Genomic DNA, 15,701 nt, shown 5'->3' with positions numbered 1-15,701 from the left:
CACGGAGCTATTTCCTGTCTGTCTGTCTGTCTGTCTGTCAGCTGTCTCTTTCTCTCTCACCTCATTGCAAATGCTTTCACTCACCCACATGCAGTCATGCACGTGCGTGTGCTCGCACACGCACACACACACACACACACACACACACACACACACACACACACACACACACACACACACACACACACACACACACACACACACACACACACACACACACAAAAGCTCTCCAGCCATTTCAGTCAGGCTTTTAAACGTGGGTCACCTGGGAATTTTGAGAGAGGAAGGAGCACGGCCGAGGAAATACAGATTTGGAGATAAGGAAAGGGCAAGGAACAAAGAGAGAAAACAAACAGACACCAAGATAAAGCATACAGTGAGAAAGGCAGAGAGCATGCTTGAGTGTCAGAAAGACACGCACGCACGCACACAGACACACAGACACACACACACACACACACACACACACACACACACACACACACACACACACACACACACACACACACACACACACACACACACACACACACACACACACACAGGCCTTTTCTACACTGCTATAACGATCTCTTATCCTCAGTTAGCTCATCAATAAACTGAGGATTAGGATGTTAATATAGGGTGTATTTAACGTAACAGGGATAGAGTAATCAGATCCCAAATGGTTGGCAACCATAACCTAGTTGCATTCATGAAAACAAGCACTAATCACTTTAACCGCATAGATGTACGTAATAATAACACTTTCCTTGTGAATGAATGCAGTGAAGTACAAAAATCACTCAGGATCGCTCAGCCAATCAAAATGACCTCATTCCGTGGTACAGACAAAGATGTGGTACAGACAAAGATGCACATCAAAAACAACAAGAGTAAAGTATTATGATGCTATGAAGGAATGACGACCCACCTTTTGAAGATAACATTACAAATAAGAAATAAAACAGTTAAAGAGTTTGCAATGAGCTGATTTATATTGAATTAAACTGACAATTTCAGTAAATCCAGTTTTGATATCAATATGTTTGAATATTGTGCAAATAAGTATTGCTTTCTATTCGATAACATTGTGCTACTCAAGTTTTCAGGTTCACTCAATGTTTGTCAATATTTCATCATTAAACATACATTATTTCTGCCACATACAGTACCTGCATAGAGTATCTCCGCAAACCTGTACCCCGCACTGCAGCCATATGCTGCATATTAATATTAAACTATTATGGAATTGTGGAATACATTTGACTACATTTAAATATTTGTGTGATGTCGAACACAAAGTCACTTTGCACATTCTGATGTACAGTAATGGCTATTGGCTACACATGGTGGTATCTTCAATTCAGACACTGTATAGTGGAATTTTCCAGATAGAGAGACAGAGGGCCAGGGATAGAGGGAGGGAGGGGAGAGAGAGAGAGGAAACTGTAGATTGTGAAACAGATATTGTACTAGCATTGATATCCAGGGTGCATTATCCAACGCTTAAACAAAGCCCTGACATCAGCAGGCCATTCACAGCACTCTTTATGGGGTCTATTGATCTCCAAATCTACAGCAGTAGACAGTTTGTATTTATTGTGCACCAAACCAAAGGCTTGACATCTCTCTTCCACACACATTGTTGTCCAAAGCAATCTAGAATAAATATACTGTGGTGTGTGTGTGTGTGTGTGTGTGTGTGTGTGTGTGTGTGTGTGTGTGTGTGTGTGTGTGTGTGTGTGTGTGTGTGTGTGTGTGTGTGTGTGTGTGTGTGTGTGCTTTATTTTTTGAGGGGCGCTATAGCCCCATCAATGCATGGCTTTTTAAAATTACTTCCTATACTGTAGGCCAGCCTATAGTCTATGGACTTTAATGTTTGTTTAGGGCAGTTGTGATGTACTTTTTTTTGCCAGCCAAGGCTATATGTTGGTTTAGGGAAGTAAATGACAATGTAAGACATCATGGTTGATATAAATACTGCACTCACTGCGCCACACACAAGTGTAATTTTTGAGGGGTGCCAGCCTCTCCTATATACAGCTTTTGTCCCCACACGTCTCAATATTTGCCATTGACAATGAAAGGAGAAATTAGGTCAAATGTCCGCCGGCATTCTGATTGGCCAGGATGAGTTGATCCATGATGATGTACGATGATAAGAGCGGCGCCCCTCACTTCACACATGCAGGTGTGATTTTGTATTGAATTTGTATTGATAAAAAAAAATACTATATTGTTGCTGTCATGCAGAACAATGTTACTTTGGTTAATGTTTATGAACCCCATGAACAGAGATAACCACTTTAAACCTTGTGCCCCTATGTTGGGCGTGTCATTATATAGATTAACATTTTCCAAAACATTCAAAGAATCAACTAAACTTCAAAAAAGAATAATAGATCTAGCTTATGAATCTGTGATTTTTGCACCATACTGTCAAATGACCAAGTATAAAGTAGGGCATTTATTTATGAGAACACATGAAACATGTGTTCAGAAATGTGGAGATACAAGGTTTCTGTCCGACAGCGTCAATGTGTACACTGTATACATATGCATGCATGCATGCCTAGTGCCTACACATAGCTTATTTAGTGGTGGACCGCTTCCACTCTAAAGAGGAGGGACGGCCAAAAAAGTGCAGGGACATAAATTAGGGGTTTGCATAATTTAGTGGCAGTGCCGACTGAAAATCTATAGTCATTTTGGACTTTGGCAGTGCCAAGCAGGCCTGTATTGATTGTGTGTGCATGTGTGTGCATGTGTGTGTGTGTGTGTGTGTGTGTGTGTGTGTGTGTGTGTGTGTGTGTGTGTGCGCGCGCACGCGCTGTGTATAGGAGAGAGGGGGGGTGAAGTAGGTGTGTACTGTATGTATTGGTGGATTTATGGTAGAGCTACTAGCGGAGCAGAGAGAGTGAGAGAGGAGGAGAGAGGCTGATGGAGAAGAGGGACCTTGAACCCACATCATGCTAAACAATAACACAGGAAATAGAGCTGCCTGACTGGCAAACTACTCTGCAGACCCCTCCACCCATCACCACCACCAAGGTGCTTGTGGGATCATGTATCGTATAAATGAAATCGACAAGCTAAGCTAGCTACAGGTTTTTTCCGAACAGTTTCCGAGGGGCGGGGGTTCAGAGTAAAAGCGGGGCTTTCCGGCACCCCAGAGCTTCTATTTTGAAGGAATCCCGGCACTAATTGTGTTAAAGGAGTAGTTCACCCAAAATATTACTTATTTTCTATAAATTACAAATTATATGATTATGAAGCCGTGAATTCATCCTTTTACCACGTATCCGTACAGAATATCTACTGTAAGCACATTTAGGTATTGGATACAAATTAAACTACTAGTTGGTATACTACTTGGTATACTAGAGAGAGAGAGAGAGAGAGAGAGAGAGAGAGAGAGAGAGAGAGAGAGAGAGAGAGTAGTGAGAGAGAGAGAGAGAGAGAGAGAGAGAGAGAGAGAGGGGGGGGGGAGAGACAGGTAGTGAGAGAGAGAGAGAGGGGGGGGAGGGAGAGACAGGTAGTGAGAGAGAGAGAGACAGGTAGTGAGAGAGAGTGAGACAGGTAGTGAGAGAGAGAGAGAGACAGGTAGTGAGAGAGAGTGAGACAGGTAGTGAGAGAGAGAGAGACAGGTAGTGAGAGAGAGTGAGACAGGTAGTGAGAGAGAGAGAGACAGGTAGTGAGAGAGAGTGAGACAGGTAGTGAGAGAGAGAGAGAGAGCCTGAAAAATGGCCTTCATCTCTTCTGTGCATGGGGTGTAAATCTGTCCCTTGTACTTGACACGCACACACACACGAGAGAGAGAGAGAGAGAGAGAGAGAGAGAGATTAACAATCACACACTATGATTTAAACTGCTACCTCACCTCTGTTGCTCTCTCCAGGTCAGCATATATGATCTACTCCCTCTGTAATTCTCATTGTTCCACTTATGTCTTCATTCCAATCTTTAGCTCATCTAATTTCTGCTTATTCTGCTATCCTTTCCCTGTCATCCATCCATCATCCATCCATCCATCCACCGCATCCATCCATCTCTGTCCACAGACTCCCATAATGCCAGCAGCATCCACTGGGCATCTGTGTTTGTTTTCTTGATGAACTCAATTAACTCCATGCAACTCGTTGCCCCCAGCACGCACGCACGCACGCACGCACGCACGCACGCACGCACGCACGCACGCACGCACACTGAGGACTCTCAGCTAAGACAACATCTGAGCCAAGAAGCTGCCCGGCCCTGCCCTTCTACTGGTAATGATGACCTTATAACTTTAAACAGTGCTCACCACTGCACCATCTGCTGTATCGCACGTATGCACACAACACGAGCACACAAACGCACACGCACGCACACACACACACACACACACAGAGACGCACGCACACACGCACGCACTGTGCATCTGTGTGTAGACAGCTTTTGGAAGGAGAGTGATGGCAGTGTTATGGGGGAGATGGCACCGGCTGACTGGCTGGTGGGCTGAGATGACCCTACAGAGAACTGCTCATAGCACTGACTCATTACACTGTGTGTGTGTGTGTGTGTGTGTGTGTGTGTGTGTGTGTGTGTGTGTGTGTGTGTGTGTGTGTGTGTGTGTGTGTGTGCGTGCGTGCATGCGTGCAAGCGTGTATGGGGAGGTGATAGCAAATACCGGGGACAGATGATGTCATCCGTCTAGCACCTACGTGTGTGAGTGTGTGTGTGAGAGAGTGAGTGAGAGAGAGAGAGAGAGAGAGAGAGAGAGAGAGAGAGAGAGACACAGCTCTGAGAGCAGGGTCACATAGGGGACGAGACTAACAATGTCTGGACATCAAATCCCAACAGAGAGACACACACACACACACACACACACACACACACACACACACACACACACACACACACACACACACACACACACACGCACACACACACACACACACACACACACAGGTCCTCCTCTCTGCTCTGCAAGTCAGACTAATGACCAACTGTGTTCTGGAGGACAGCAGCTGCATACAGAGAGCAGTGCGCAAGGAAGCATACTAGGGCCTTTACTGTTCCCTTATGTAAACGACATGACATCAGCTTGTGACTGCAACTTGTTCCTGTTCGCAGATGACTCAGCACTGCTGGTCTCGGACAAGAACTAACTGCAGGTTGAAAAGGCCCTCAGCTCTGAACTCGGTAGAATTTGCACCTGGCTCGCTGATAACAAACTATCTTTACACCTGGGAAAAACTGAATCCATTCTTTTTGGATCAAATAGTAATCTCAGCAATGGCTTCTTGGTTAGAGTGGGTGACAATATTATCACACGAAAGATGAAATTACCTACCTAGCTAGGTTCTATCCTGGAGGCAAATCTTTCCAGTGATAAAATGGCCACCAACGTACCATAATAAAAAAAGGCAACCAAAGAACCTATACAGGATCTCCTCACTGGTCAACAAAAACCCCATGAAGACCCTAACAGGAGCCCTCGTACAAGGTTTCTTCGACTATGAATGCACCTCTTGGTACCAAAGCACCTCAAAGGCCCTTAAAACAAGGCTCCAGACTTCCCAAAACAAACTGGTCAGGCTACTGGGCCTCACCCCCGAACCCTGCACCACACTCTACCCACTTTGACAGGCCAGAATGGCTTAGGGTTGACGACAGAGTAGAGCATTTTGCAATGGGTCTGGTCCACAAGATTGGATACACCACCAAGATACCCATGTACCTGTCTAAATACTTCCTTAATGTCAACGAAGTCCACACCCACAACACCAGAGGGTTCAACAAACCATGTGTAACCCAGATTCGCCCTACCAACTGTCAGTGAATCCCATGACTCCTTCAAAACCACTCTCACGGACGGCTGCAATTCGAAACCTGGCCGCCGTAAAATCTGAATCTGAAAAATATGTCTTTTCACCCTTTTTATAAATCCTTTATGATGATTTCCTGTTTTTGGCTATATAGAAGTGTATATTTGTACGTCTCTAAATGTTATGATGAATTGAAAACGGTGGACCCTCTTGTAAACAAGTGTAATGCTTTATGGTGTCTTCCACTCACAGTTAACAGATTTTGTATTGAGTTGTGCTTGAAATGTACTGTAATTCTGCAAACGTAATAAATACTTCAATCAATCAATCAATGATTCATGATCTCGAGGAGCGGCAAAAAAACCTGCTTACTTTGACATGTTAAGTGTGAAGCAGCTGTGTAGCTGCTCACGCACTCAGGCGGCTAATCTCTCTTCAGACTATCTCTAGGGGCAGTGTTGGAAAGTTAGGCCTACTCAAAAATGGTAATATTTGTATAATAAATCAGTTTCTGTGCTGCGTGTGCAACCTCTAAATAGCCCCCACAGACCGTGGCAGTCAGAAGTTGGATTTGTGTCCAGGCAATGGCGGTCTTTGTGTACTCCCTGCCAAAAGTAACTACAGTAGTTACGTATTACTTTTTTTTCTCCCCCCTTTGTTCCCCAAAAGTCACAATACCCAGTTTGTGCCGGACGGTTTAAGGCCCACCTTTGGTAATTCACACGTACAGACAAGTGTGCATCGTTTCCATATCCCGTCTAGATCTAATAATGAATTGAATTGCATTTTTATAGCGCTTTTCCAAGTGCTCAAAGCGCTTCACAATGGTTCATTCATTCATACATTGGGAGGTGAAGCGGCGAACAGTCGACACCAGCGTCCTCACTACCCACATTCACACACCAATGGTGGCAAGCTCACACCGACCAACTCATTGGAGGCAATGTAGGGTTCAGTGTCTTGCCCAAGGACACTTCGACGTGTGGACAGGAGGAGCTGGGATTCGAACCACCGACCCTGGGGTCATTAGATGTCACAGCAGCCCCTCTATATATCTAGAGTCAGCCTAGCTGCAAAGCAACTCGATCCCAACCCAGTCTGCCATTACACACTCAAGCCCACAGTACCACTTAGGCTTGTGAAAATACTAATGAGTTACTTTTGTAAAATAATAAAACATTAGTTATATTATTACTCAAAATGTAAAGTAATTAGTAATATTACCAGTTACTGGAAAATGGTAATAATATTACTTGACGTACTTTCCAACACTCTAGGCGTCACCAAGTCCTCTATACAGCATACAGTATACCCTTCAATATCAGTCAGCAAGGACACACAGACCCTGAGGGACCACTGGAGTTAGTATTGTACCTTATCACCTTCCTCTCCATCTCTCCTTCCAGCCCGCTGCATGTCTCTGGGTAGTTAGCGCTACAGCAGCACATCCAGCAGGCCATAATCAGAGCTGTAAAGCTAGCCGTTAACATGCCAGAACAAACACACACTAAAGCAACTCCTTTTTTACATGACTTTTTTTTACAACTCCTCTTTACTACCTGTCCTCCACACCAGCCGAGCAGAACAGCACCGCACCAAAGGCTGGACGAGGATGCAGTATATATGCAAAAGAGCCGAAGGTAAATATATGCAACTATAAACTGCTTTTTTTATTGAACATTATAGTCAAATGGAAGGAGTGTCGTTGTTAGTTAATAAGGTTGTATAGTTGGTCATAGAGAGGGCTGTAAAAGAGATTCATTCTAAAGAATAAGAGCTCCTCAGGGCCTCTTAGTTACGTAGCTGACACAGTACAGAAAACACCTATTGTTGTTTTTCATACAGTATACTTTTTGTCACATTTTTCTACAACATTTGGTTTTAGCTCTGTAGAGTTGTAGAACCACATGGAATTTCACGAGAGACCCATGTGAGACTGGCCTTAAACATGCTATGCACGTTCAAGGCCACTGGTGTGGGAAGTGAGTTTATGATTTCAATGACTTCTGAAACGACACACAAGCTACCCATGAAATGCACACATAAACCAAGCATAAAACATACATGCATGACAAATGCAATAAGTGCATGGTGGCACACGCTATAAGACATATATTCAGGCGCCTGTCTGATACGCCTACGCCCTACGCATGCACACACACGTGCTCTCACACACACAAGCATGCACGCACATACTTAGCCATGCAGGCTTGAGCTTTGAGTTAGGACTGAGACTGTCCATTAGACATGTTCTCTCCCAGTTTCAGACTTAATGAAGTAGAAAGCCGTAAGAAGGGAGAGACACTGCAGACCTGATTAATGACAGAGAGAGAGAGAGAGAGAGAGAGAGAGAGAGAGAGAGAGAGAGAGAGAGAGAGAGAGAGAGAGACAGAGACAGAGAGAGAAAGAATGTATAATTGGAATGATGGAAAAAAGATAACAGGACACTCTACCGTTGTATTAATTAAATCATTTGTGAACAGTTTCCTACTCTATACCTCCTGTCTTCTCCAAAACAAATACTAGTCTACAATAGTCGTAGAAACTCTTTCAAGAACATTTCTGTATGAAACAGTAGCCAGACAGTATGGAACCTACTGTATTGCCTGCCTCTCTCCAGCTTAGCAGGAGATGATTGAAGTCAAGGTCCAGTTAGTGGCTGGTTGCACTCAGCCCTGTGGGTCTTACAGACATCCACCTGTACAGGGTGGATGTCTGGGCCACACAGGAAATGCACACTTGAACAGCTTCACGCAGGCATTCATGCACGCACAAACACACATGTGTACAGATAAACACGCACACAGACAATTAGATTCACACAGGCAAACAGAGAGACAGTCACACATGCGATCCCTCACCTGTGCAGACCCATGCAGTGAGCCTTAGCCACCAGGCTCAAGCTACAGGTTGGCCACGCTCTGAAAAGCATCAGCAGGCATAGCATAGCAGGCTGTCATGGCAGGCAGGCAGTGTGGGTGTTCATTAAAAGCTCCAGCACTATTCACAGGGAGAAACATGGCCATAAACGCAATTAATCTGCCCATAAACAAGCTACACTGCCTGGCCTACACCCACAAGCACACAGCCATGACGCTAGGGGCTAGGAGGGGTGGACATGGAGTTGTGCGTCATATTACCCCCAGCCATCTCGCTTTTTATCTTTCTCAAGCAAACCAATAATCCAGCAGACAAAGACAAAGAGTCTAATAACAGCATGGTCTCCGTGTCCAGTCTTTGGAATCCTTTCCACAACAGTGACAAACTGGCTGTTTGTGTCAACTATAGTGTGGTGATGTCTTTAAATGAGCTACCATTTCTACAGTATAGTGCCTTAATCCAAAACACATTATTTACAATGCTATATTCATCCATTCACACACTGACATCGGAGGCAACCATGCAAGTACCTCATGGTCATCGGGAGCAGTATATAGTGTCAACTGTACTAACGGATCTAGTTCCCAAACTAGAAATGCTCCCCTGACACACACACACACACACACACACACACACACACACACACACACACACACACACACACACACACACACACACACACACACACACACACACACACACACACAGTTGTGGCCCCCTGCCTAATCTAGTTGGAATACCCCTGTAGTACAGCAAATGCCATTCCCTTCCATTCTATATTGAATTTAGACTAGCCAATAATTATTTACCCCCTTTTTCTCCCCAATTTAGTCATGTTATGTCACTTCTGTGTTGTCCCTTCTGTGTTGTCCCCCATCATGCACCAGGAGGATATAGAGCCTTTGTCCTACTCCTCCTGCGGCTGACCAACACTCCCTGCAGCAAAGGCCGTCGGGATTGGGAGTCGAACCCGCGGCACACCGCCAGACCGGACCACCAGCCTTTATTGATATTTATTGATATAGGTTAAAAGTAATCTGACAGGAAATGGGGAGAGAGATGGGGGGAGACACACGGCAAAGGCCGTCGGCCCGTCAGGATCGGGAGTCGAACCCGCGGCACGCCATCAGCCTGGCTCAGCCCAAACGGTTGAGCTCACCATTCAGGCCATATAACACACTTTCAAGAAGATAATGATACATAACATGCACACGATAGGCACAATAAGTTACAAACTACAGTAGGTATAAAGGCAGAGATGAGTTCTTCTGTGTGGCAGATTATGAGCTGCATCTTGCTCGTCTCCTCTCCATCCTATTGTAAAATAATAACAGGGTTTCTGATTGCCTGAGCTAAAAATACTAAGCTCTGCCAGCTTTAATAGTAGAAATGAGGAATTTTCTCTCTCGGCCACTCGAGCCTACGGCTACTGTGAAGCACGTATCGTGCTAAATGAAAAACATAGGCTGTCACAACATGGGAGAGCCTCATGGCACGCACGCACGCGCGCGCGCGCACGCACGCACGCACGCACGCACGCACGCACGCACGCACGCACGCACGCACGCACGCACGCACGCACGCACGCACGCACGCACGCACGCACGCACGCACACACACACACACACACACACACACACACACACACACACACACACACACACACACACACACACACACACACACACACACACACACACACACACACACACACACACACACACACACACACACACACACAGGGGGGAGAGAGTGACAGAGGGCATTTGGAAGACAGAACTAACTAGAACATGAGGGATAAACAAGGTACAGTACAACGGGGAAATTACCTTGCATGCTTGGCGGCTATAGACGTTTGTAAATAACTTTTTATAGCCCTTTCCTCGACCAAAGGTCACATCTAAGAGTAAAGGAGCGAAACGAAGCTGAACATACTGTTTCTCCATATCTCTACGCACCCAATTATCTTTTCACTCTCTGCTCACCCCTCTCTCCATAGCCTGTCCTTTCAGACGTTCTGACACTCTGTCCAGCGTCCGTCAATCTGTCCTTCTTCACATCATTTCTGCCGACATGTCATTCTCGACTGCTGTTTCTTTAAATCTCTGACACACTGCCATCCATTCCTTTTTAAGTTCAGGGTGTATGAAAACATGGAGACGCAACAAACACGATGCCATGCATGAACACCTGCCCTAATCATCCAAACAAGGAAGAGACCTATGAGATAGAGGGAGAAACATTACAGAATGTAAAAGACAGCTTCCCATTAGCAGAGATAAATGTATGTACTTCTCTTCATCCCGCTTGGAAACCAAGCTCCCCATCTTGTGCCTCAACGAGGAACCAGGGAATGGTAATGTTCAACACGAACACATTTGCCCTGCCCAGTATGAGACTCCTAAATTCATACTTTGCTTTCCTGTCCTCCTCTCCTCCACTAGCAAGTGGCCATCACCCTGAGCCAGCCGTGTGGAAAATGAAAACTATCTGAATATTCTTTCGCGGGTGCTCTGGGAGAGTTGTGTGCGCTTGGAGCACCATTCCGCCTGCCACTTTTTACGGCTCCGCGCTGAGCTATTGCACGGGTGGTCCGCACACTTCTGATCGCAGAGGGAGAGCAGTGTCGGAATGAGTTCTGGGTCCACATGCGTACCCCCAGCCCCACACGTACACACGCACACACACACACACAGGGCAGAGTCCAATTTGCAGTGAGTCAGGTAAGGGATAAGTCACGTTTAGCAGATCTGTCTCCCTTGCTGCAGTGATGTTAAAGCCGTATGCATGCAGATGTTTCCAACAGGGCATCAAGTGCAGGTCATAAAAACACAGAACAGACAACCTGGAGTCTACCATGCCTACTTGATGACTCTTATAGACAGACAAGCTGAATAAATCAGTCCCTGCACACTCAAGCTGCGGAAAACTCGACTGTATTTATATGAAAGTAAAACACACACACACATGCACACGCATGCACACCACACGCACGCACACACACGAGCACACACACACACACACACACACACACACACACACACACACTTACTTAATTAAATCCAAGTTGACAATATATTTTTGTGTATGTGTTGCATGCGATATAACGTGTTACTGTTCACCCCACCAGAGGCGGAATGGCAGGTACATGGGTAAGCTGTCAATGTTATCAGCTAATGAATATTCACATTGTATTTCTCACAACATTATTCACACAATAACACACATTCTGTCACATACTTGCACACATATGCACATGCACTCACAAAGTGTGAGTGCATACTGTACACACGCACGCACGCACGCACTCACGAAAAACAAGAGTTCTGTTGCTACTGTTTGCCAACGGTTGTGTAGCTGTCAGTGTGGGGCCTGAACAACAGGCAGTATCTACTGAGGTGACCTTGACACACGCACACGCGCGCACGCATTCACACACACACGCACGCACGCACGCACGCACACACACACGCACGCACGCACACACACACGCACACGCACACGCACACGCACACACACACGCACACACACACACACACACACACACACACACACACACACACACACACACACACACACACACACACACACACACACACACACACGATCAAATTCACATTTTATCAATATTCATTCTTTTCTGTCAGTTACATTTTCCTCACAGATGTCTGTCCATCTTCCTCTATCTGTCTGTCAGCATTGCTTGTCTGTGAGTCTCTTTAGCTGTAGGAGGAAACGGAAAGTGTTGCTTGTTGTCTATAAATCTTCTTCTAATGTGTGCATGTGTGTGCGTGCGTTTATATGTACGTTTTAATGCAATGCTCTGGGGAGCTGTAGAAAAGGCAGTCACTTCCTTCCATCACTGAATAAAACATTCCATTTAGGACCAACAGCCATACACCATAAATCACCATACCAGTAGCACCACACCATGCACCACCCAGTATGAGAGAGAGAGAGAGAGAGAGAGAGAGAGAGAGATGTATAATTGGAATGATGAAGTAAGGAGGAAAAAAGATAACAGGACACTCTACCGTTGTATTTATTAAAACAAGAGAGAGGGAGGGAGAGACTAAATGTACTAAAGTATTGATATAAAAATGTACTCAAAGTACCAAAAGTAGAAAGTACTCATTATGTAGAATGTCCCGTTTCACAAGTTCTTTTAAAAAACATTTGAAAATGGCAGATCTACAAGCTCACAATACGTCACGTTGTGATGCATTGTGAATTTGTAGATCGGCTATTTTCAAATGGCTGAAATGTATAGTGAGTGAGTCACTTTGTAATAAGAATCCAAATCTAAAAAGTAACTAACTATAGTAAAAAAGGAGGGAGAGACGAGAGAGAGACAGACAGCTGGTGTTTGAGGATAGCAGAAGAGAGGAGGTTTAAGAGACCGATGTGTGAGGACTCTGAGGAGACAGAGAGAGCAGGAATAAAAGCATGACAGCTCCTATACATAGAAAACAAACAGCCTGCAGTGAATAATTACACCACACTACAGAGAAAAGTGATTATTGTTCAAGACCTACCATCCCCGACTTCACCAATAGTGACCTGAGTGAGTTCGCCCGCCTTAAATGATCAATGGATCCTGCTGCCATCAACGCCACCCAGCGGTTCAATATCAAGTTCTAGTTGATATGCCTCAAGCCTCAAGCTTGAAGAGGCTCGCCTGGACTCCCACACAGTGTACTCAGACACCATGGTGGTGCTAAAAGACAAGTTTGCACATGCCCACCAATTAAGCGTTACAGAAAATAGCCAGTGTCCTGGAGGCCGCCGACATCTGTCGAGGCGATGGGGCGGCCTTTGAGAAGTTTGCGCTTCAAGTACAGTCACTGGTAGGCATGCTAACAACCATAGGCCGTGTGCAGCTCCCTAGTAATGAGCCAAAACATTGTTTACCTCAGAAAATGGGCGGATATGGCACAGTTCTGCATGGTGCCGAAGACGGAGCTGAGTGCGAGGCTGCAGCCTCAGACAGGGAAAACTAATGCCTACTGTCCATTCTGTGAAAGTCAGAGTGTACTATAGAGAGACTCACGACAGAACAGATCACAGAATGGATTCAAAGCAAGAAGTGGTGCTGGCGCTGTGGTAGATCACACCTAGCTGCCCAGTGTGATCTCTGGAAGCCATGTATAGCCTGTGCAAAGGCAAACACCCTGAAGTCCTGCTTGAGGCGAACAGCGAGACTCAGAGAGAGACACCCAGAGATGAGACCTGTCTGGTGAACACCACTGCCGAGGACCCGAGGTGCTCTACCTTGACAAGCCAGTTGACCGGAAAAGAGTCCTACTCAAAGTAGGTAGAGTTATATTACGCCACGTTGACCGTTCCCTCGACACTTATGCCAAGAGACCAAAGTTCTCCTGAAATGTCTCCTGAAATGTCCTGTGGACATTTAGAAAAATGGCTGCCATGGTCACAAATGTAGGAAATGTAGGATTAGAACTTAGAACTTAGAACTAGAACTTATTGGTATTTGGTAAAATAACAGCAGATGGTGGCCAAATTTGAAAAATGGCTGCCATGGACAAAGTAGCCACTGAATTATTTATCCTTGAAAATATATGATTAATCACCAGAATCAAGATCCTAGTTGGTCTAGCCTAGAATTTTGAAAAATGGCTGCTATGGTCACAAATCTAAATAGTACCACTGTATTCCTCACCCTTGAACATATTGGATTAGTCACCAGAATCAAGATACAGGTGGTCTAGAACCTGAATTTGTAAAATAACAGCATGTGGTTGTGGTGGTCATTTTGCTAAATGGCTGCCATGGTCACCACGGGACAAATCTGCGATGGCCCTATAGCCAAAAATGTTCCTTATTGCATGCTCTAAGCCTCTAACTGTGTGTTATTGAATGCTCTAAGCCTCTAACTGTGTGTTATTGAATGCTCTAAGCCTCTAACTGTGTGTTATTGCATGCTCTAAGCCTCTAACTGTATGCCAAATGTCATGCTTTTATCGTAAAGTGCACGGTTTTCGCCTGTAGAGCCTCCGCTATATCAGCAGCTTCTTGCCGCTGGTGAAATGAGTCCTCATGCACTTCCTGCAGAACCAAAGCTTCCATCTCGAACCCGCTAGTAATTACAGAGAAGGGCAAGCCAAGAGGTGAAGCATTGAGGCTATGGTCTTAAACAAAATGGCAATAGCATTGTGTGTGGAGTGGGTGGGAGTAAGTGCTGCATTTTCGCTCTATTCTTTTTTTGGAGAGCAGAGAATTTAGCACAATAGAAACAAGCTCCAGAGGCAATCATTTCAGCATTAAGGTCCAAAGAGGTGGTTTCCACACTCAGACTGACAAAGGGCAGGGATGATGACTCCAACTAGATTGTACCAAACCACATCCACTCCTCGCCCGCTTTATGTGTTACTGGCAGTTCAATTGGGAGTGTGAGAGAGCAAGACCGAGTGAAAGGGGGATGATTTGAGTGAGTGAGAGATAGATAAGTAGATAGATAGATAGATAGAGACAGGAAGAAGGAGGGAGGGAGGGAGAGAGAGAGAAGTGGTGTAAAATACTCAAATGTTTTACTTAAGTAAACGTATCAATAACACACACAAATATGCATAAAGTCAGAAATTCAAAATGTATTGATTCAATGTACAATATCAAAAGTATTGATATCAAAATGTACTCAAAGTACCAAAAGTAGAATGTACAAGCTCACAATACGTCACATTGTGACGCATTGTGAGTTTGTAGATTGGCTGTTTTCAAATGGCCGAAATGTATAGGGCTGAAGTGAGTAATGTATAGGTCTAAAGTAACTAGTAACTAAAGTTTTCAAATAATTGCAGAGAGGGAGAGAGAGAGTGTGAGAGAGAGAGAGAGAGAGAGCTAGAGAGAGAGAAAGAGAGAGAGAGAAAGAGAGAGAGAGAGGTGAGAGAGATTGTTATGTAACGGTGATGCCTGATTTATACTCATTTACGTGCCGTTGACATGCCCCGAAAATAGCAGATCTACAAGTTCACAACGTGTTATGCTGCAACGCATTGTGAGCACGTGATG

This window comes from Protomyctophum bolini (assembly GCF_963924005.1).
Source record: "Protomyctophum bolini genome assembly, chromosome: 9".
NCBI lineage: Eukaryota > Metazoa > Chordata > Actinopteri > Myctophiformes > Myctophidae > Protomyctophum > Protomyctophum bolini.
This window is presented reverse-complemented; position numbering follows the sequence as displayed.